This window comes from Gallus gallus, chromosome 6 (genome assembly GCF_016699485.2).
Source record: "Gallus gallus isolate bGalGal1 chromosome 6, bGalGal1.mat.broiler.GRCg7b, whole genome shotgun sequence".
NCBI classification, from domain to species: Eukaryota; Metazoa; Chordata; class Aves; order Galliformes; family Phasianidae; genus Gallus; species Gallus gallus.
Window position 1 is genome coordinate 1,171,869 of NC_052537.1, and position 20,274 is coordinate 1,192,142.

Here is a 20,274-nt window from a genome sequence, read left to right on the forward strand (position 1 = left end):
TCTTTTCTCCCTTCCACTACCATTCCCCCTTGCTTTAAGGGAAACTTACCTTTCCTGCTCTTCACTGACTTCTTGATTCTCGTGGCTTTGGCTGCTATTTTGCCTTGCTTTGCTCTGCTGTGCTATGCACTGCTTTCTCTGTATTTCTTGCCATCCACTCCTTCCTTCGAGTTATTCTTTACTTTTTGACTTGGCTTTTTTCTTCTTTTCTCTTTACCTTTCTTCTCTTGTCATTATTCGTTTTTCCTTTTGTTTTTTCTTTTTTCATCTACTGTTTTTTTCTTTTCTTTTTTTCTTTTTTTCATATTTTTCTGTCCTCTTTTTTTATTTCTATTTTCTTTTTTTCTTTTCTCTTTTCTTTATCTTTTTTCTTTTTTTTATCTTTTCTCTTTTTTCTCTTTTTTGTTCATGTTCTTTTTTTCTTTTCTCTTTTTTCTCTTTTTTTCATTTCTTTCTCTTTTTACTCTTTTTTGTTCATTTTTTTCTTTTTTCTTTTCTCTTTTTTCTCTTTTTTTTCATTTTTTCTCTTTTTACTCTTTTTTGTTCATTTTTTTCTTTTTTTCTTTTCATTTTTTCTCTTTTTCTTATTTTTCTTTTCTTTTTTTCTCTTTTTTTCATATTTTTTGTTCTTATTTTTTCTTTTCTTTTTTCATCATAGGTTTGCCTTCAGCCCTCCCCTCAGCCCTTCCCTCCGCTCTGCTCTTCACCCATCCCCTCCCCATCCCCATCCCTTCTTTCTCCCTTACCCCCCCCTTTCCCCTTGCCTTTGCCTCCCATTACCTTGCCTGCCCTTCACTTACCTTCTCCTCACTTCCTGCTTCTTGATGCTCTGGGCTTTCGCTGCTACTCACGCCAAACCTCAACACTTGCCTACTCTGCTTGCTGCTCTGCCAAGTTGCTCTCTACTCTGCTCGCAGCTTCACGCCTACTGCCTGCCCTTCTCTATCCCCTTCTCGTGCCCTTCAGGCTTTTCCTCCCCTTGCTGAGCAAGGCCATGCCCGGTAGCTACCCTTGAACCTCCTCCGCCCTTTGCCTTCCTCCACAGAGATGCTTGCTTCTGGCCAGCACTCCTGCCCGGTGCCTAGCCCACACACCTCATCTCTTGGGGAGATAGCAAGGTGGCCTGTAGCTACCCACACCTCCTCCCGGGCATGGCTTCTCAGCTTTGCTTCAAGCCCAGAACCCAAAGGAGCTCCTCTTACCTTTTGGCCCACGTTCTTCTCCTCCCGCGCAGCTCCTGTGGCAAGCAGGGGCACAGCTCTGGACAGATTCCTCCATTCCTGCAAGGTTGCTTTTTTGTCATTCTTTGCCTTCTTTTGCTTTGCTCTCTTTTGCTGTGCTATGCCTAGCTTTCCTACTTGCTTGCTCTGTATTTACATGCATTGCTTTTTACTTGTTATTCTCTTTTGTCCTCTGTTTCATTATTTTCCCTTCAACCCTCCCCTTCCCTCACCCTACCTCCAATTTTTCCTTCCCACCCTCTCCCCCCCCCCCCCCCCGTCCACCCACGCCCCCACTTACTCACCCCCCTCTCCACCCCTCCTCCCTCCCCCCTCTTGCCCCCCTCACCCCCCTCTAGCCCCACCGCTTTCCCCACTGCTCCTCCCCCTCTCCCCCCACTCCTTCACTTCCCCTCCCCTCCCCTCTCTTTTCTCCCTTCCACTACCATTCCCCCTTGCTTTAAGGGAAACTTACCTTTCCTGCTCTTCACTGACTTCTTGATTCTCGTGGCTTTGGCTGCTATTTTGCCTTGCTTTGCTCTGCTGTGCTATGCACTGCTTTCTCTGTATTTCTTGCCATCCACTCCTTCCTTCGAGTTATTCTTTACTTTTTGACTTGGCTTTTTTCTTCTTTTCTCTTTACCTTTCTTCTCTTGTCATTATTCGTTTTTCCTTTGTTTTTTCTTTTTTCATCTACTGTTTTTTTCTTTTCTTTTTTTCTTTTTTTCATATTTTTCTGTCCTCTTTTTTATTTCTATTTTCTTTTTTTCTTTTCTCTTTCTTTATCTTTTTTCTTTTTTTATCTTTTCTCTTTTTTCTCTTTTTTGTTCATGTTCTTTTTTTCTTTTCTCTTTTTTCTCTTTTTTTCATTTCTTTCTCTTTTTACTCTTTTTTGTTCATTTTTTCTTTTTTCTTTTCTCTTTTTTCTCTTTTTTTTCATTTTTTTCTTTTTACTCTTTTTTGTTCATTTTTTTCTTTTTTTCTTTTCATTTTTTCTCTTTTTCTTATTTTTCTTTTCTTTTTTTCTCTTTTTTTCATATTTTTTGTTCTTATTTTTTCTTTTCTTTTTTCATCATAGGTTTGCCTTCAGCCCTCCCCTCAGCCCTTCCCTCCGCTCTGCTCTTCACCCATCCCCTCCCCATCCCCATCCCTTCTTTCTCCCTTACCCCCCCCTTTCCCCTTGCCTTTGCCTCCCATTACCTTGCCTGCCCTTCACTTACCTTCTCCTCACTTCCTGCTTCTTGATGCTCTGGGCTTTTGCTGCTACTCACGCCAAACCTCAACACTTGCCTACTCTGCTTGCTGCTCTGCCAAGTTGCTCTCTACTCTGCTCGCAGCTTCACGCCTACTGCCTGCCCTTCTCTATCCCCTTCTCGTGCCCTTCAGGCTTTTCCTCCCCTTGCTGAGCAAGGCCATGCCCGGTAGCTACCCTTGAACCTCCTCCGCCCTTTGCCTTCCTCCACAGAGATGCTTGCTTCTGGCCAGCACTCCTGCCCGGTGCCTAGCCCACACACCTCATCTCTTGGGGAGATAGCAAGGTGGCCTGTAGCTACCCACACCTCCTCCCGGGCATGGCTTCTCAGCTTTGCTTCAAGCCCAGAACCCAAAGGAGCTCCTCTTACCTTTTGGCCCACGTTCTTCTCCTCCCGCGCAGCTCCTGTGGCAAGCAGGGGCACAGCTCTGGACAGATTCCTCCATTCCTGCAAGGTTGCTTTTTGTCATTCTTTGCCTTCTTTTGCTTTGCTCTCTTTTGCTGTGCTATGCTATGCCTAGCTTTCCTACTTGCTTGCTCTGTATTTACATGCATTGCTTTTTACTTGTTATTCTCTTTTTTCCTCTGTTTCATTATTTTCCCTTCAACCCTCCCCTTCCCTCACCCTACCTCCAATTTTTCCTTCCCACCCTCTCCCCCCCCCCCCCCCCGTCCACCCACGCCCCCACTTACTCACCCCCCTCTCCACCCCTCCTCCCTCCCCCCTCTTGCCCCCCTCACCCCCCTCTAGCCCCACCGCTTTCCCCACTGCTCCTCCCCCTCTCCCCCCACTCCTTCACTTCCCCTCCCCTCCCCTCTCTTTTCTCCCTTCCACTACCATTCCCCCTTGCTTTAAGGGAAACTTACCTTTCCTGCTCTTCACTGACTTCTTGATTCTCGTGGCTTTGGCTGCTATTTTGCCTTGCTTTGCTCTGCTGTGCTATGCACTGCTTTCTCTGTATTTCTTGCCATCCACTCCTTCCTTCGAGTTATTCTTTACTTTTTGACTTGGCTTTTTTCTTCTTTTCTCTTTACCTTTCTTCTCTTGTCATTATTCGTTTTTCCTTTTGTTTTTTCTGTTTTCATCTACTGTTTTTTTCTTTTCTTTTTTTCTTTTTTTCATATTTTTCTGTCCTCTTTTTTATTTCTATTTTCTTTTTTTCTTTTCTCTTTTCTTTATCTTTTTTCTTTTTTTATCTTTTCTCTTTTTTCTCTTTTTTGTTCATGTTCTTTTTTTCTTTTCTCTTTTTTCTCTTTTTTTCATTTCTTTCTCTTTTTACTCTTTTTTGTTCATTTTTTCTTTTTTCTTTTCTCTTTTTTTCTCTTTTTTTTCATTTTTTTTCTCTTTTTTACTCTTTTTGTTCATTTTTTTTTCTTTTTTTCTTTTCATTTTTCTCTTTTTCTTATTTTTCTTTTCTTTTTTTTCTCTTTTTTTCATATTTTTTGTTCTTATTTTTTCTTTTCTTTTTTCATCATAGGTTTGCCTTCAGCCCTCCCCTCAGCCCTTCCCTCCGCTCTGCTCTTCACCCATCCCCTCCCCATCCCCATCCCTTCTTTCTCCCTTACCCCCCCCTTTCCCCTTGCCTTTGCCTCCCATTACCTTGCCTGCCCTTCACTTACCTTCTCCTCACTTCCTGCTTCTTGATGCTCTGGGCTTTTGCTGCTACTCACGCCAAACCTCAACACTTGCCTACTCTGCTTGCTGCTCTGCCAAGTTGCTCTCTACTCTGCTCAGCAGCTTCACGCCTACTGCCTGCCCTTCTCTATCCCCTTCTCGTGCCCTTCAGGCTTTTCCTCCCCTTGCTGAGCAAGGCCATGCCCGGTAGCTACCCTTGAACCTCCTCCGCCCTTTGCCTTCCTCCACAGAGATGCTTGCTTCTGGCCAGCACTCCTGCCCGGTGCCTAGCCCACACACCTCATCTCTTGGGGAGATAGCAAGGTGGCCTGTAGCTACCCACACCTCCTCCCGGGCATGGCTTCTCAGCTTTGCTTCAAGCCCAGAACCCAAAGGAGCTCCTCTTACCTTTTGGCCCACGTTCTTCTCCTCCCGCGCAGCTCCTGTGGCAAGCAGGGGCACAGCTCTGGACAGATTCCTCCATTCCTGCAAGGTTGCTTTTTGTCATTCTTTGCCTTCTTTTGCTTTGCTCTCTTTTGCTGTGCTATGCCTAGCTTTCCTACCTTGCTTGCTCTGTATTTACATGCATTGCTTTTTACTTGTTATTCTCTTTTTTCCTCTGTTTCATTATTTTCCCTTCAACCCTCCCCTTCCCTCACCCTACCTCCAATTTTTCCTTCCCACCCTCTCCCCCCCCCCCCCCCCGTCCACCCACGCCCCCACTTACTCACCCCTCTCTCCACCCCTCCTCCCTCCCCCCTCTTGCCCCCCTCACCCCCCTCTAGCCCCACCGCTTTCCCCACTGCTCCTCCCCCTCTCCCCCCACTCCTTCACTTCCCCTCCCCTCCCCTCTCTTTTCTCCCTTCCACTACCATTCCCCCTTGCTTTAAGGGAAACTTACCTTTCCTGCTCTTCACTGACTTCTTGATTCTCGTGGCTTTGGCTGCTATTTTGCCTTGCTTTGCTCTGCTGTGCTATGCACTGCTTTCTCTGTATTTCTTGCCATCCACTCCTTCCTTCGAGTTATTCTTTACTTTTTGACTTGGCTTTTTTCTTCTTTTCTCTTTACCTTTCTTCTCTTGTCATTATTCGTTTTTCCTTTTGTTTTTTCTTTTTTCATCTACTGTTTTTTTCTTTTCTTTTTTTCTTTTTTTCATATTTTTCTGTCCTCTTTTTTATTTCTATTTTTTTTTCTTTTCTCTTTTCTTTATCTTTTTTCTTTTTTTATCTTTCTCTTTTTTCTCTTTTTTGTTCATGTTCTTTTTTTCTTTTCTCTTTTTTCTCTTTTTTTTCATTTCTTTCTCTTTTTACTCTTTTTTGTTCATTTTTTCTTTTTTCTTTTCTCTTTTTTCTCTCTTTTTTCACTTTTTTCTCTTTTTACTCTTTTTTGTTCATTTTTTTTCTTTTTTTCTTTTCATTTTTTCTCTTTTTCTTATTTTTCTTTTCTTTTTTTCTCTTTTTTTCATATTTTTTGTTCTTATTTTTTCTTTTCTTTTTTCATCATAGGTTTGCCTTCAGCCCTCCCCTCAGCCCTTCCCTCCGCTCTGCTCTTCACCCATCCCCTCCCCATCCCCATCCCTTCTTTCTCCCTTACCCCCCCCTTTCCCCTTGCCTTTGCCTCCCATTACCTTGCCTGCCCTTCACTTACCTTCTCCTCACTTCCTGCTTCTTGATGCTCTGGGCTTTGGCTGCTACTCACGCCAAACCTCAACACTTGCCTACTCTGCTTGCTGCTCTGCCAAGTTGCTCTCTACTCTGCTCGCAGCTTCACGCCTACTGCCTGCCCTTCTCTATCCCCTTCTCGTGCCCTTCAGGCTTTTCCTCCCCTTGCTGAGCAAGGCCATGCCCGGTAGCTACCCTTGAACCTCCTCCGCCCTTTGCCTTCCTCCACAGAGATGCTTGCTTCTGGCCAGCACTCCTGCCCGGTGCCTAGCCCACACACCTCATCTCTTGGGGAGATAGCAAGGTGGCCTGTAGCTACCCACACCTCCTCCCGGGCATGGCTTCTCAGCTTTGCTTCAAGCCCAGAACCCAAAGGAGCTCCTCTTACCTTTTGGCCCACGTTCTTCTCCTCCCGCGCAGCTCCTGTGGCAAGCAGGGGCACAGCTCTGGACAGATTCCTCCATTCCTGCAAGGTTGCTTTTTGTCATTCTTTGCCTTCTTTTGCTTTGCTCTCTTTTGCTGTGCTATGCCTAGCTTTCCTACCTGCTTGCTCTGTATTTACATGCATTGCTTTTTACTTGTTATTCTCTTTTTTCCTCTGTTTCATTATTTTCCCTTCAACCCTCCCCTTCCCTCACCCTACCTCCAATTTTTCCTTCCCACCCTCCCCCCCCCCCCCCCGTCCACCCACGCCCCCACTTACTCACCCCCTCTCTCCACCCCTCCTCCCTCCCCCCTCTTGCCCCCCTCACCCCCCTCTAGCCCCACCGCTTTCCCCACTGCTCCTCCCCCTCTCCCCCCACTCCTTCACTTCCCCTCCCCTCCCCTCTCTTTTCTCCCTTCCACTACCATTCCCCCTTGCTTTAAGGGAAACTTACCTTTCCTGCTCTTCACTGACTTCTTGATTCTCGTGGCTTTGGCTGCTATTTTGCCTTGCTTTGCTCTGCTGTGCTATGCACTGCTTTCTCTGTATTTCTTGCCATCCACTCCTTCCTTCGAGTTATTCTTTACTTTTTGACTTGGCTTTTTTCTTCTTTTCTCTTTACCTTTCTTCTCTTGTCATTATTCGTTTTTCCTTTTGTTTTTTCTTTTTTCATCTACTGTTTTTTTCTTTTCTTTTTTTCTTTTTTTCATATTTTTCTGTCCTCTTTTTTATTTCTATTTTTTTTTTCTTTTCTCTTTTCTTTATCTTTTTTCTTTTTTTATCTTTTCTCTTTTTTCTCTTTTTTGTTCATGTTCTTTTTTTCTTTTCTCTTTTTTCTCTTTTTTTCATTTCTTTCTCTTTTTACTCTTTTTTGTTCATTTTTTCTTTTTTCTTTTCTCTTTTTTCTCTCTTTTTTCACTTTTTTCTCTTTTTACTCTTTTTTGTTCATTTTTTTCTTTTTTTCTTTTCATTTTTTCTCTTTTTCTTATTTTTCTTTTCTTTTTTTCTCTTTTTTTCATATTTTTTGTTCTTATTTTTTCTTTTCTTTTTTCATCATAGGTTTGCCTTCAGCCCTCCCCTCAGCCCTTCCCTCCGCTCTGCTCTTCACCCATCCCCTCCCCATCCCCATCCCTTCTTTCTCCCTTACCCCCCCCTTTCCCCTTGCCTTTGCCTCCCATTACCTTGCCTGCCCTTCACTTACCTTCTCCTCACTTCCTGCTTCTTGATGCTCTGGGCTTTCGCTGCTACTCACGCCAAACCTCAACACTTGCCTACTCTGCTTGCTGCTCTGCCAAGTTGCTCTCTACTCTGCTCGCAGCTTCACGCCTACTGCCTGCCCTTCTCTATCCCCTTCTCGTGCCCTTCAGGCTTTTCCTCCCCTTGCTGAGCAAGGCCATGCCCGGTAGCTACCCTTGAACCTCCTCCGCCCTTTGCCTTCCTCCACAGAGATGCTTGCTTCTGGCCAGCACTCCTGCCCGGTGCCTAGCCCACACACCTCATCTCTTGGGGAGATAGCAAGGTGGCCTGTAGCTACCCACACCTCCTCCCGGGCATGGCTTCTCAGCTTTGCTTCAAGCCCAGAACCCAAAGGAGCTCCTCTTACCTTTTGGCCCACGTTCTTCTCCTCCCGCGCAGCTCCTGTGGCAAGCAGGGGCACAGCTCTGGACAGATTCCTCCATTCCTGCAAGGTTGCTTTTTGTCATTCTTTGCCTTCTTTTGCTTTGCTCTCTTTTGCTGTGCTATGCCTAGCTTTCCTACTTGCTTGCTCTGTATTTACATGCATTGCTTTTTACTTGTTATTCTCTTTTTTCCTCTGTTTCATTATTTTCCCTTCAACCCTCCCCTTCCCTCACCCTACCTCCAATTTTTCCTTCCCACCCTCTCCCCCCCCCCCCCCCGTCCACCCACGCCCCCACTTACTCACCCCCCTCTCCACCCCCCCTCCCTCCCCCCTCTTGCCGCCCTCACCCCCCTCTAGCCCCACCGCTTTCCCCACTGCTCCTCCCCCTCTCCCCCCACTCCTTCACTTCCCCTCCCCTCCCCTCTCTTTTCTCCCTTCCACTACCATTCCCCCTTGCTTTAAGGGAAACTTACCTTTCCTGCTCTTCACTGACTTCTTGATTCTCGTGGCTTTGGCTGCTATTTTGCCTTGCTTTGCTCTGCTGTGCTATGCACTGCTTTCTCTGTATTTCTTGCCATCCACTCCTTCCTTCGAGTTATTCTTTACTTTTTGACTTGGCTTTTTTCTTCTTTTCTCTTTACCTTTCTTCTCTTGTCATTATTCGTTTTTCCTTTTGTTTTTTCTTTTTTCATCTACTGTTTTTTTTCTTTTCTTTTTTTCTTTTTTTCATATTTTTCTGTCCTCTTTTTTATTTCTATTTTCTTTTTTTCTTTTCTCTTTTCTTTATCTTTTTTCTTTTTTTATCTTTTCTCTTTTTTCTCTTTTTTGTTCATGTTCTTTTTTTCTTTTCTCTTTTTTCTCTTTTTTTCATTTCTTTCTCTTTTTACTCTTTTTTGTTCATTTTTTCTTTTTTCTTTTCTCTTTTTTCTCTTTTTTTCATTTTTTTCTCTTTTTACTCTTTTTTGTTCATTTTTTTCTTTTTTTCTTTTCATTTTTTCTCATTTTCTTATTTTTCTTTTCTTTTTTTCTCTTTTTTTCATATTTTTTGTTCTTATTTTTTCTTTTCTTTTTTCATCATAGGTTTGCCTTCAGCCCTCCCCTCAGCCCTTCCCTCCGCTCTGCTCTTCACCCATCCCCTCCCCATCCCCATCCCTTCTTTCTCCCTTACCCCCCCCTTTCCCCTTGCCTTTGCCTCCCATTACCTTGCCTGCCCTTCACTTACCTTCTCCTCACTTCCTGCTTCTTGATGCTCTGGGCTTTTGCTGCTACTCACGCCAAACCTCAACACTTGCCTACTCTGCTTGCTGCTCTGCCAAGTTGCTCTCTACTCTGCTCGCAGCTTCACGCCTACTGCCTGCCCTTCTCTATCCCCTTCTCGTGCCCTTCAGGCTTTTCCTCCCCTTGCTGAGCAAGGCCATGCCCGGTAGCTACCCTTGAACCTCCTCCGCCCTTTGCCTTCCTCCACAGAGATGCTTGCTTCTGGCCAGCACTCCTGCCCGGTGCCTAGCCCACACACCTCATCTCTTGGGGAGATAGCAAGGTGGCCTGTAGCTACCCACACCTCCTCCCGGGCATGGCTTCTCAGCTTTGCTTCAAGCCCAGAACCCAAAGGAGCTCCTCTTACCTTTTGGCCCACGTTCTTCTCCTCCCGCGCAGCTCCTGTGGCAAGCAGGGGCACAGCTCTGGACAGATTCCTCCATTCCTGCAAGGTTGCTTTTTGTCATTCTTTGCCTCCTTTTGCTTTGCTCTCTTTTGCTGTGCTATGCCTAGCTTTCCTACCTGTTTGCTCTATTTTGTTGTCATCCATTTCTTTTTGCTTTGTATTCCTTTTTTTCTTTGTTTCACTATTTTCCCTTTAACTGTGTTTTTTTATTTTGATTTTTTATTATTCTTTTTCTCTTTTTTCATTTGTATTGTTTCGTTTTGTTCCCTTTTTTCCCAATTTTGTTTTAATTTTTGATTTTGTTTTTGTTTCTTTTGTTTTAGCTCACTGAATTTTTTTATCTTCCTCTTGGGTTTTTTCATTCTACTCATCTTTTCTATATATGGGCTTGTACCCTTTTCTTGTCTCCCCACATTCCCTTGTAGCTCCTCCTGTATCTCCATATTACTCTTTATTTCCCTCTAGCCCCCACACTCCCATTATAGCCCCCCTACTTCTCTTTATAACCTTATATCTCCCTGTACCCCTCCTATACTCCTCTACAATCCGCTATTGCACTTGTTTCGCCATATCACAGCTATGGCTTTTCCACTGCTGTCTGTAGACCTATTTACTTTTCTATCCTACCTTTTTCCCCCTTACAGTCTTTTATAGATCCATATTCTTTTATATGCTCCCCCAGCCCTGTATATCCCTTCCCACAGCTCTCCCCAGCCCCCTGTAGCCCCATGTCCCCCTTTATTTCTTCACATCCTTGCTATAGCCCTATGTCCCACCAGTATTCTCTCATCTCCTCTATAACACCTTTTAGTCACCGTATTTGAGCTATATCTGGACCATCTAGCCCCACTTTATTTTTATAGCCCATCTTATACCCCCACACAGCTTCCTGTAGCCCCTCCCCAAAACCCCCAATGTTCCCTACAGCACTGTTTCCCTGTGACCCCCTCACCGCCTTCTATTGCCCCAAATCCCCCTATATCCACCCCTATAGCCCCATATACTCTAGTACCTTAGCACAGCTTATTATAGTCCCATATGCCTCCCTAGCCCCCCCCCCAAAGGCTTCTGTAGTCCCCGGTCCCCCCACAGCCTTCCCCAGTTCCCCACAGCCCCTTGTCCCTCCTCATTATCTCCCTTATGTCTTTCCCATAGCTGCTTATATCCCCATACCCCCAACAGGTCTGGGTGTCGGGGGGTCCGGGGTTTGTGGGGAGCAGCAGTGGATATCATATATCCGTATCCATCCCATATTCATCCCGAGTCCCTATCCCCATATCCATCCCATGTCCATTCCATATCCTTATCCCATCCCATTATCATCCCAATCCCCTCTCATGTTCTTCTCCTACTGATCCCAAATCCACCCCATATCCAGAGCCCATCCCCTATATATCTGACTTCCCCATATCCCATCCTGTATCCATGCATATCCTCACATCCCAGTCCCACATCTTTAATCCCAACCCCATATCCAAATCCCAACCCCACTCCCAACCCCTCACCGCACAGGGAGGTGGGTTATGGCCGCGCAGGTGTTTTTCCCTGTCCCGGTGCCGCTCTCCCTCCCTTCCGGCTCCGGCGCTGCTGTCCTCAGCACCACTCGCGTCGTGCCGCGGTTCCGTCTCGGTTCTGCCCGGACAGCTCCGGCGCACAGCGGCTGCAGCGGCGCTCCCGTGCTGCGGTCCCGGGCCCGGGCTGCGGCAGCGGCGCTGTCTGAGGGGACAGTCGGGCGGCTCCGAGCCGGCTGGCAACGGCCGCTCCCGCGCGCTGCGGCTCAGCCAATCGGAGCAGGGGACGCTGCCGCTGACCAATGAGAGTCCGGGGGCGGGGCGATGCGGGGCCGTTGGTTGGGGGCGCGAGGGCGGGGGGCGGGGCGGAGCGGCGGTGGGGGCGGGGCCTCCGGGGTGCGTCCTATTGCGAGAGGGGGTGGGATCTGGGATTGGGATGAGGGATTGGGATTGGCAGGTGGAAGGTGGGGTTGGAATGTGGGATCGGGAATGAGTTGGAGTTGGAGTTGGGATGGGAGTATAGGATGTGTGACTGGGATGTGGAGTTGGGATGTTAGATGTAGGACTGGGATGTGAAATTTGGGATTGGGGTGTGGGGATATGGATATGGAATGGGAAACCGTAAAATGGGACATATATGGGATGGGCCACAGATATGGGGTGGGCTTGGGACGGATATGGGATCAACATAGGAAGAACGTGGGATGGATTGGGGATAGGATATGGATATGGGATGGGGTTGGGATGACAATGGGATAAGTATTTGGAATGGACATAGGATGGATGTGGGGATTTGGATTTCAGATAGATACGGATATGGGGTACGGGATGGGGATAGGATGTGGGGTATGGATATGGGATGGATTTGAGATGGCTATGGGGTGGATATGATGGATATGGAATGGGCTATGGATGTGGGATGGGATAAAGTCGTGAGATATGGATATGGGATGGCTATCAGGTGGGGCTGTAGTGGTTATGGGGCCATAGGGGCTATGGGGCCAGGATGCTGCAGTGACCTCTGTCCCCAAAGTTGCCCCCCGATGTGACACGTGGAGCCCCATAGCCTCTCTTCTGCCCTTTATTCACATCGGGGCACGGGGGGGGGGGGGGGGGGGGGGAGGTCATCCCCCAATGCCATTATCAAAAAATAAACCTTAATTACAAAATAAGGGGTGTCACCCCTGCCCCATGGGAACAATGGTGGTCTGTGGGGGTGGACACAGAAGGGGTCCCCAGAGGAGTGTCCCCAACTTTGGGGTGTGACACTGTGGGGGGTGTCCTCAACATTGGAGTGTGACAGGGGGATGTCCCCAACTTTGGGGGTCACACTCAGGGGGTGACATGAATGTATCCCCAACTTTGGGGGTGTGACACCATGATGCAGTGTCCCCACTTCCACTGGGAAGTCCTCGAGCTGGTCACAGCGTTCCCAGCTTCAGTGCAGTGTCCTCAGGGGGGTCCTTTTGTCCCCTCCGCATGACGGTGACACCCGACGCCAGCTGCCAAAAGCGACACCCGATGACGATGGCGCCGCATCACGGCTGTTCCACACTGATGTCACACGCAGTCCCCTCTGGTGGTGGCATAGAGTTCACTACCATGTGTCCCTGACCTCGTGGCAGAGGATGGTGACAGCGTCAGAGGGCTCAGGTGTCAGCGGGTCCGGCTGTAGGCGGGCCTGGAGAAGTGACAAAAGACAGTGAGAGGCTTAGTGACAGCATGGTGACAACGTGGGGCCACCTGTGCCTGCCCCTATGTGGTGGTCAGAGCACAGGGAATGGTGTCACCCGAGAGACGGTGACACACAAGTGATGGTGACACTGGATGAGGGAAACAACAGTGGCAGCCAGGGATGGGGACACTGCGTCACGGCTGTTCCACATCGAGGTCACGCTGTGTCGAGGTGTCACCTGAGTGATGGTGACACCTGAAGACAGTGACACTCAGTGACACTCAACGGCATCCAGTGAAGGTGACACCCAACGATGGTGACACCAGCATCCCTACGTGTCCCCCAGCAGTCCCCAGCTCCCCTCCCGGTACCCCTCCTCATCACCTCTTCAATGAAGATGTCACCATGCTCCAGTTGTGCCACCGTGGCAGGGGGGACAGCTTGGGACGGTCGGGGTGACAGCATCACCTGGCTCCAGGAGCTGTAGGACACTGATGGGGCTCTCGAGGTAGATGGGTTGGTATGGCTCCAGGCTCCACAGTTACAGTGACAGAGAAAACTTCAGGGACAGGCACTTGTCCCGGTGGTGGCACCGCCGGCAGTTGTCCCAGTGTCAGCCGGTGGCCCTGGGGGAGTTGTTTTGGTGGGGCATGGGGGTTTGGTGAGAACTGTCCATTTCTGAAGGGAAGTGGGGAAAAACTACAACAAAATTGACACAGTATTTATTTTAATGGAAACAGACATTCTGGGGGGCAATCCCACGGGGACAAAACAGAGTGAGAACGTGTCACTATGTGATGTTGTCCTCAGAATCCCCATCTGAGACCTCTGGAGGACTCCAGGAACACCTGGGGACCCCCTGGTCACCCCACGACTCCTCTGGGACATCTGCAGACCCTTCTGTATGAATCCAAGGACCCCCTGGACCCACCTGGGGACCCTCTGCATGCCCCAAACCCCTCTAGGATATCTCCAGATTCTTCTGCATGACTCCAGGGGTGGATAGGGGAGGCTGTGGGAGGAAGAAAGGGGTTAGTGAGGCTTCTATGGGGTGGAAAGGGAGTTTGGGGGAGACCTTAGGGGGATACTGGGGGGGGAAGAGGGGAGTGGGGTCTCAATGGAGTTGAAAGAGAGTCTGGGGGGGAACTTAGTGGGCTGTGGGGAGGAAAGGGGTGAACAGAGTCTCTACAAGGCAGAAAGGACATCTGGGGGTGGAAGGAGGGGTGGGAGAGCCAGGGGTTGTGGGGGACTTCTTTGGGCAGAAAAGGGGTCCGGCTGGGGGGAACTGGAGATTAAAATGGGGGAACAGACTCCAGGGGTCAGAGAGGAGGGCACAGGGGAGTACAGGGGACTCTAGGGGTCAGAAAAGGGGTCAGGAGGTGGAGGGAGAAGGGAGGACAGGGGACCCTGGGAATCAAATAAAGGGGACTGGGGGGCAGTAGGAGACTCCAGGGATCAGAAAGGGGGAATTGGAGTGGGGGTACTTGGGGGGGGGGGGGGGAAGAGGGGATTCTGGGGGTCAGATAGAGGGGACTGGGAAAGGGGGAGGACTCTAGGGGACAGAATGGGGAGACTCGTTGCGGGGGGACAACAGGGGACACTAGGGATCAGAATGGGGGACTGCAGAGGGATGAGGGATCAGAGGAATCAGACAGGTGGGCCCTGGGGGTCAGAATGGAGGAGGCACAGAGGGGAGGGGTGGAAAAGGACTATAGTGATCAGAATGGGGGAACTGGAGTGGGGGGGAGGGGGTCGGGGGTAGGATGTAACTCCGGGACTTACACAGAGGGATGGGAGGGATGTGGGCGACAAGTAGCGGGGGAGGGGGGGCGGGGTGTGTGTGGAGGGCAGTGAAATACACTGCGTGTAATGAGTAAGGGCGCACTGTCACCATGGCAACGCAGCCCGCACGCACGGCCTGAAGCCTGAATGGGGCTCGAGGGGCAGTGGGGGGGCGAAGAAGACATTGGGGAGGTGAAACAGAGAGCCCTCAGGGATCTCCTGAGGAGGTGGGGGAGCGGTTGCAGGGGAGGGCAGAGCTCCGGGGATGGTGGCGGTGAGTGGGGCTGTGGGGTGGGAGATCTGCAGTGAGATGCAGTGAAACAGTGGGATCTGGGCAGAACACGGGGATATGGGAAAAGCAACACAGGCATCTGGACAACACAGTGAGATCTAGGCTGAAAGAAAGAAGGGAAAGAAAGAAAAGAAAGTAAAAAAGATAAGAAAGACAGGAAAAGAAAAACAGGAAAAGAAAAGCAGAAGAAAAGCAAGAAAGGAGAATCCTCATCCCCTGTTGGATGCCAAGGGGAAGACAGTGACCAAGGATCAGGATAAGGCTGAGGTACTCAGTGCCTTCTTTGCCTCAGTCTTTAATAGTAAGGCTAGTTGTTTCCTAGGCACACAGCCCCTTGTGCTGATAGATAGGGATGGGGAACAGAACAGGCCCTGAGTAATCCATGAAGAAAATGATTTTGGACCTGCTCTGAAAGCTGGACGCTCACAAGTCCATGGGGCCAGATGGATCGCACCCTGGGGTGCTGAGGGAGTTGGCGGATGTGGCTGCCAAGCCTCTCTCCATCATTCTACGGCAGTCCTGGCTAACCGGGGATGTCCCGGCAGACTGGAGGCTGGCAGATGTGACGCGCATCTACCAAAAGGGCCGGAAAGATGATCCTGGTAGCTACAGACTCAGATGTGAATGACCCAAATCATTTATTACAGTTTCTAACATGCCTTATATACATTCACAAGTTTTCTCTTTTAACTTTCCCACCTGCCTTTATACGTCAACAAAACATTCCACAAACACTCCTTAACTGCACGCAGGTGCTTATCCAGTCAGAGTCATCAGTCATTCCTGGCCATACACTCTTCCTTCAGTCAGGGTAACTATCACACGGCCATTGCACAGCTTACCTGACTGGCTTTTCTCTTCTTTCTGGAGATGTCCTTGGTTCTCAGCATTGCTTTCTCATGCTGTTTATCTTGCTCCACAGCTGCTGCTCTGAATAGTCTTTCTTGTATTCCCACAGGATCAGACCCAGCCAGTGTGGGCTCATGAACGGTAGATCCTGCTAGACAAACCTGATTTTGTGCTATGACAAGGTGACCCACTTAATGGATGAACATAAGACTGTCAGTGTGGTCTACCTGGACTCAGTAAAGCCTTTGACGCTGTCTCCTCCAGCATCCTCATGGAGAAGCTGGTTGCCCATGGTTTGGATGGGCGTATGTTCCGCTGGGTCAAACACTGGCTGGATGGCCAGGCCCACAGAGTTGTGCTCAATGGAGTTAAATCCAAATGGAGATCAGTCACGAGCGGTGTCCCCCAGGGCTTGGTACTGGGGCCGCTTCTATTCAACATCTTTATTAACGGTCTTGATGAGGGGATTGAGCGCACCCTCACTAAGTTCACCATGCTGCTCAGTGAATTCAGCACAGCTCTGGAGGACATGGGGGACTACAGAACAAGTGCCATTGGCTAGTTGAGCTTGTTCGTGTCCTGGTTCAGGCTGTGCTCTAGTCCCATCCCATCCCCTAAGCCCAGCTAGGCTACTGCACGGTTCTTCCTTAGAGGAGAAAGCTGGCAGAGATGTCACTGAAGGGGCTGGTGTGGAAACTGGACAGAGATGTGCACTTGGCTTTAAAGAAATGCCAGGTCCTACGAATCAGCCTGGAGAAAGTAATTCAGGGCAAGCCAGAGACACTGCAAGTCCCATCACAGCTCCCACAAGAACTGTGGTGTTAAATTTCATGGAATCATAGAATTGCTCAGGCTGGAAAAGACCTTAAAGATCATCAAGTCCAACCACAACCTAACCATACTAGCCTAACTCTAACAACCCACCACTAACTCATGTCCCTGAGCACCACATCCAGACAGTTGTTAAACACATTCAGGGATGGTGACTCAACCACCTCCCTGGGGTGCTTAACAAGCCTCTCTGTAAAGAAGTTTTTCCTGATGTCCAACCTAAACTTACCCCTGGTGCAACTTAAGGCCATTTCCCTTGTCCTGTCACCTGTCACCAGTGAGAAGAGACCAGCCCCGCTCTCGCTGTAAGCACCTTGCAGGTATTGGAAGAGAGCAACAAGGTCTCCCTCAGCTTCCTTTTCCCCAGACTAAACAGCCCCAGTTCCTTCAGTTGCTCCTCGTAGGGCATATTCTCCAAGCCTTTCACAAGCCTTGTTGCCCTTCTTTAAACCTGCTTCAGCACCTCCGTGTCCTTTCTGAACTGGAGTGCCCAAAAAGAACAGAGTACTTGTGGTGAAGCCTCACCAATGCCGAGTACAGGGGCAGGATGACTTCCCTCGTCCTGCTCACCACACCACTCCTGATCCAAGCCAGGATGCCATTGGCCGCCTTGGCCACCTGGGCACACCGCTGGCTCATATTCAGCTGACTGTCCATCCGGACACCGAGGTCCCTTTCCGTCAGGCAGCTTTCCAGCCACTCCTCCCCAAACCTGTAGGGTTGTCTGGGGTGGACCCAACTCTTGGCCCTATGGAAACTCATACAGTTAACCCTGGCCCATTGATCCAGTCTGTACTACCTGCACCTGGAAACATCGGGGTTTTCCAGATTTCAGGACCATGCGCCTGAAACAAATTCTGGTTCTCCTCTAAGCAGAGCTGTTGGACAGACCTGTTGGCACTAGAAATTAAACATGGCAGTGAGATGAGGCCAATGAGGTGTTAATGCTTTTTATGGCTGCACAGTTCCTCAGAAAGCAGTTACACCTGCCAGCTAAATAAAAGCCACCCCTTAAATGCTGTTCTGTACAGCTGTGGAGCCTTTGCTCATCTGCCCGCATCTTGCTTTGCATAGTTTAGCTGGCAAGACTTCAGCGCTGAGCTGTAAGAATGGAAACATCCTCAACTGTTGGAAACAGACCGAGTTTCTAAGGTCTGTGTCAGCAGAAGCCAGGCAGTGCTAGGAACAAGCAACTGTTGGCAAGAGCCTAATGCAGCTCTTCCCTCACCCTGTGCCACGACTCACACCGTTCACTCCATTTTCTCTCTCACTCCAGAAAAAGACCGCATAATGAGATGAAGAAATCACCAGTTGGCAGTTGGTGTTCCTGCTTCAGCCTGGGAAATCCATCCTCTGTGGCTAAAGGCAAACTGCAACGCAATCCCAGGGAGCCCCTACAAGAAGTCTCAGAATATTTCTAACACTCTCATTATGGAGGTAAGAATACATTCTTGCCTCCATTTTGCTTTTGTGTCAGAAGACAGAGATTTAAACCACGTAAAGGCAATTTTCCAGAAACGTTCCCACAGAAAGAAGGCATCTAGCATCTTTCTGTAGCTACAAAGACTGACTACTCAGCCTTTTCCATATACATTTTACTGTCTCTTCCAAACTTAAAAACAACTATACGGTTTTGCAGAAAAATATACCACAAATCCTGAAGTATGGGCTAGCACGGAGTTTTATCCCATCTTCTCCCTGATGCACATTTTGAAATGATATTCCATGACTGTGCTTTAAGACTGTCTCCCTTGAGCATTTTAGTTGTGCTTGTTTAGTGCTCATAAAACCAGCTGTGCAAGCGCTGCTTTCTTCCCCACTGTGAGGGGATTGCTGTCAGGAGCTAACCAGTTATCACAGGCACATCCAGCAAGGAGCTGCTGTGGCACGATGGGCGTGTGGAGCAGCCGTCTTCCAACCGGTCCTCTGCAGCAGTCAGCGTTTTGTAGGTTACTCTTCACCAGTCTGCAGAACAAGTATCAAAAAGGATACTCTTTTGCGATTGCTTCTTGTAATCACAGGTTAGATTGTGTTGGCCATCCAGGCCAACCTACCATGCAAACACTTTACATCTGTCTTAGACAGTAAAGCATATTAACACTGTGACAGGATACAGGTTTTCTTCAAGGGCTTTGGAGTACAAACAAAATAGGAAAAAAAATAAATAAAAGCACAACAATTACTTTCCAGAGAGCAGTACTGTTGCTAGAAGCCTATTTGCTTCTTCCTGCTGCCAATCCGTAACCAAATGTCAACCACTTTCATAATTAAGCTCGTCACTGTCTGGTTTGGTTTCCCTAGGGGGGACAAGGAGACAGCGGGACTCTTGGCTGAGCTAAAAGCAAAGCTTACCCCCCTGCACACTGTCGATGGTAAGGCAAAATGTGGGTTTAAAACAAGGCGTTACTGACTGCAGATGAGCAGCAGGACAGATGCCTGACACCCCTGCAGCAATAGCTGGACTTGTTAATGAAGCAGTTTACCCATCCCTGTTAGGCAGTGGTACCAGGGCAACACTCTTCAGATCTTAGTTTTCCTTCTAAGGATTCTGTATAGCCGACATTACCTGCCTCACATTCCTTGCCATTCCCCCCTTTTCCCCCCCCTTCCCCCCGCCTTTCTCTTCCAAGGTGACAAAGGCAGCACTGGGAAGGAAAATGATTTCTGATAAAGACTTGGAGCCACAGAACGCTTGGACTAGTTTTGCTTTTGCAAACAGCTTAGTTTCAGGTTAAATTGAACCTGATCACTGCTTTAAAAAGAGTTTGGACAGTGAAAGTTTGACACTCACCCCTGTCCATCTGTTCATTCCTAGGTGAATCTAAGCAGTTTTGATCCAGAAGACCCGGGACCAGCAGCGATGCACTGTGTGCTTCCTTCGATGGAGAGCTCTTAGGAAGCATGAATCGCTGCAGTTCTGATGACAGCCTTCCACATGACAACAACAATGGGGATAAGGAGCTCATCCACGTTCCTGCCCTCATTTCTCCTGGCTCCGCTGATGATGTTGACCTGAGCCCGCCAGACATCACAGTCGCTAGCCTGGATTGTGACCCAATGCCTTTCCAGTGCAGCCCACCCCAAGCAGAGCCCAAGTGCCTGAACAGCAGCACCTCCTTGAGGAGCAGGTCGGCATCGCTGAGGAGAAGCCGAGCTTCTTGGAGGCGGACTTAGAGCCAGGCAGCCAGTCCCAGGCACCAGGCAGCAGCACAAGCTCTGAACTAGTCTCTCAATTCCCAGAGGAGTCCCTCTTTTACTCTGGATCTCTCTTGCCCTTCTGTCTTTTAATGAGTAAAGGCATACTCATGTTCAATCAACACCTTGACTCCGTTCTGGGTCTTCATTCACAGGGACTGGGTTCAATATAAAAAACTGCAAGGCACTTCAGCTTGCAATGGTATGGCTTTTGGCTGTGTGCTGCAGAGCTCTGGCTTTGTTCCCACGTTGTATGGCTTTGGGGTGTCTGCAGGGAGAGATCTGCTACTGTTTTGTATGGTAGCAAATAGCATCCTGGTTGCTGCTCATTAAAATCCCCAGCTTCCTGGCTGCAGCTTTGTGACGCTTTTCAATGCTTTGTGATGCTCTTTGATGCCTTGGCTGTTCCCTGACACCTCTCTGCTCCTGCAGTGCCCATGCCTGGCTCTCATCTATGAGCTGGACTTGCAGATCATCTCCAGACCTGTCATCATCACACTGCAGCAGGAGAAGTTCATCCTGACCAACGTCAGGCAGTACTGCTTGGTCTGCACGTTACTGGCTGCCTCTGCATCTCTTCAGCTGCAGTACCATCTCTCAGGGAAGTCAGATGCAGTCACGCTCCTCTCTGAATTCTGTGCTTGATTAAATCCAAAGCAAATCTTTACACTACAATGAGCAA

General features: G+C 48.7%; 3 long non-coding RNA genes across 9 annotated transcripts in view; 1 reads left to right on the forward strand and 2 right to left on the reverse strand.

Moving 5' to 3' along the window:
- LOC121111112 overlaps positions 1 to 19,947 on the forward strand; it is a 68,781-nt gene extending 48,834 nt beyond the window's left edge. For both annotated transcript variants that reach the window (XR_006939629.1, XR_005860728.1), the window contains 2 exons: positions 17,674 to 17,834; positions 19,213 to 19,947. This is a non-coding gene — a long non-coding RNA (uncharacterized LOC121111112). The remainder of the gene's footprint in view (positions 1 to 17,673; positions 17,835 to 19,212) is intronic.
- LOC777017 overlaps positions 1 to 20,274 on the reverse strand; it is a 515,269-nt gene that overhangs the window by 457,970 nt on the left and 37,025 nt on the right. The window lies entirely within an intron of this gene.
- On the reverse strand, positions 18,145 to 19,324 carry LOC121111113. The gene is made up of 2 exons (XR_005860748.1): positions 19,189 to 19,324; positions 18,145 to 18,362 (listed from the first exon to the last, which is right to left on the reverse strand). It is a non-coding gene; the product is annotated as an uncharacterized LOC121111113 (long non-coding RNA).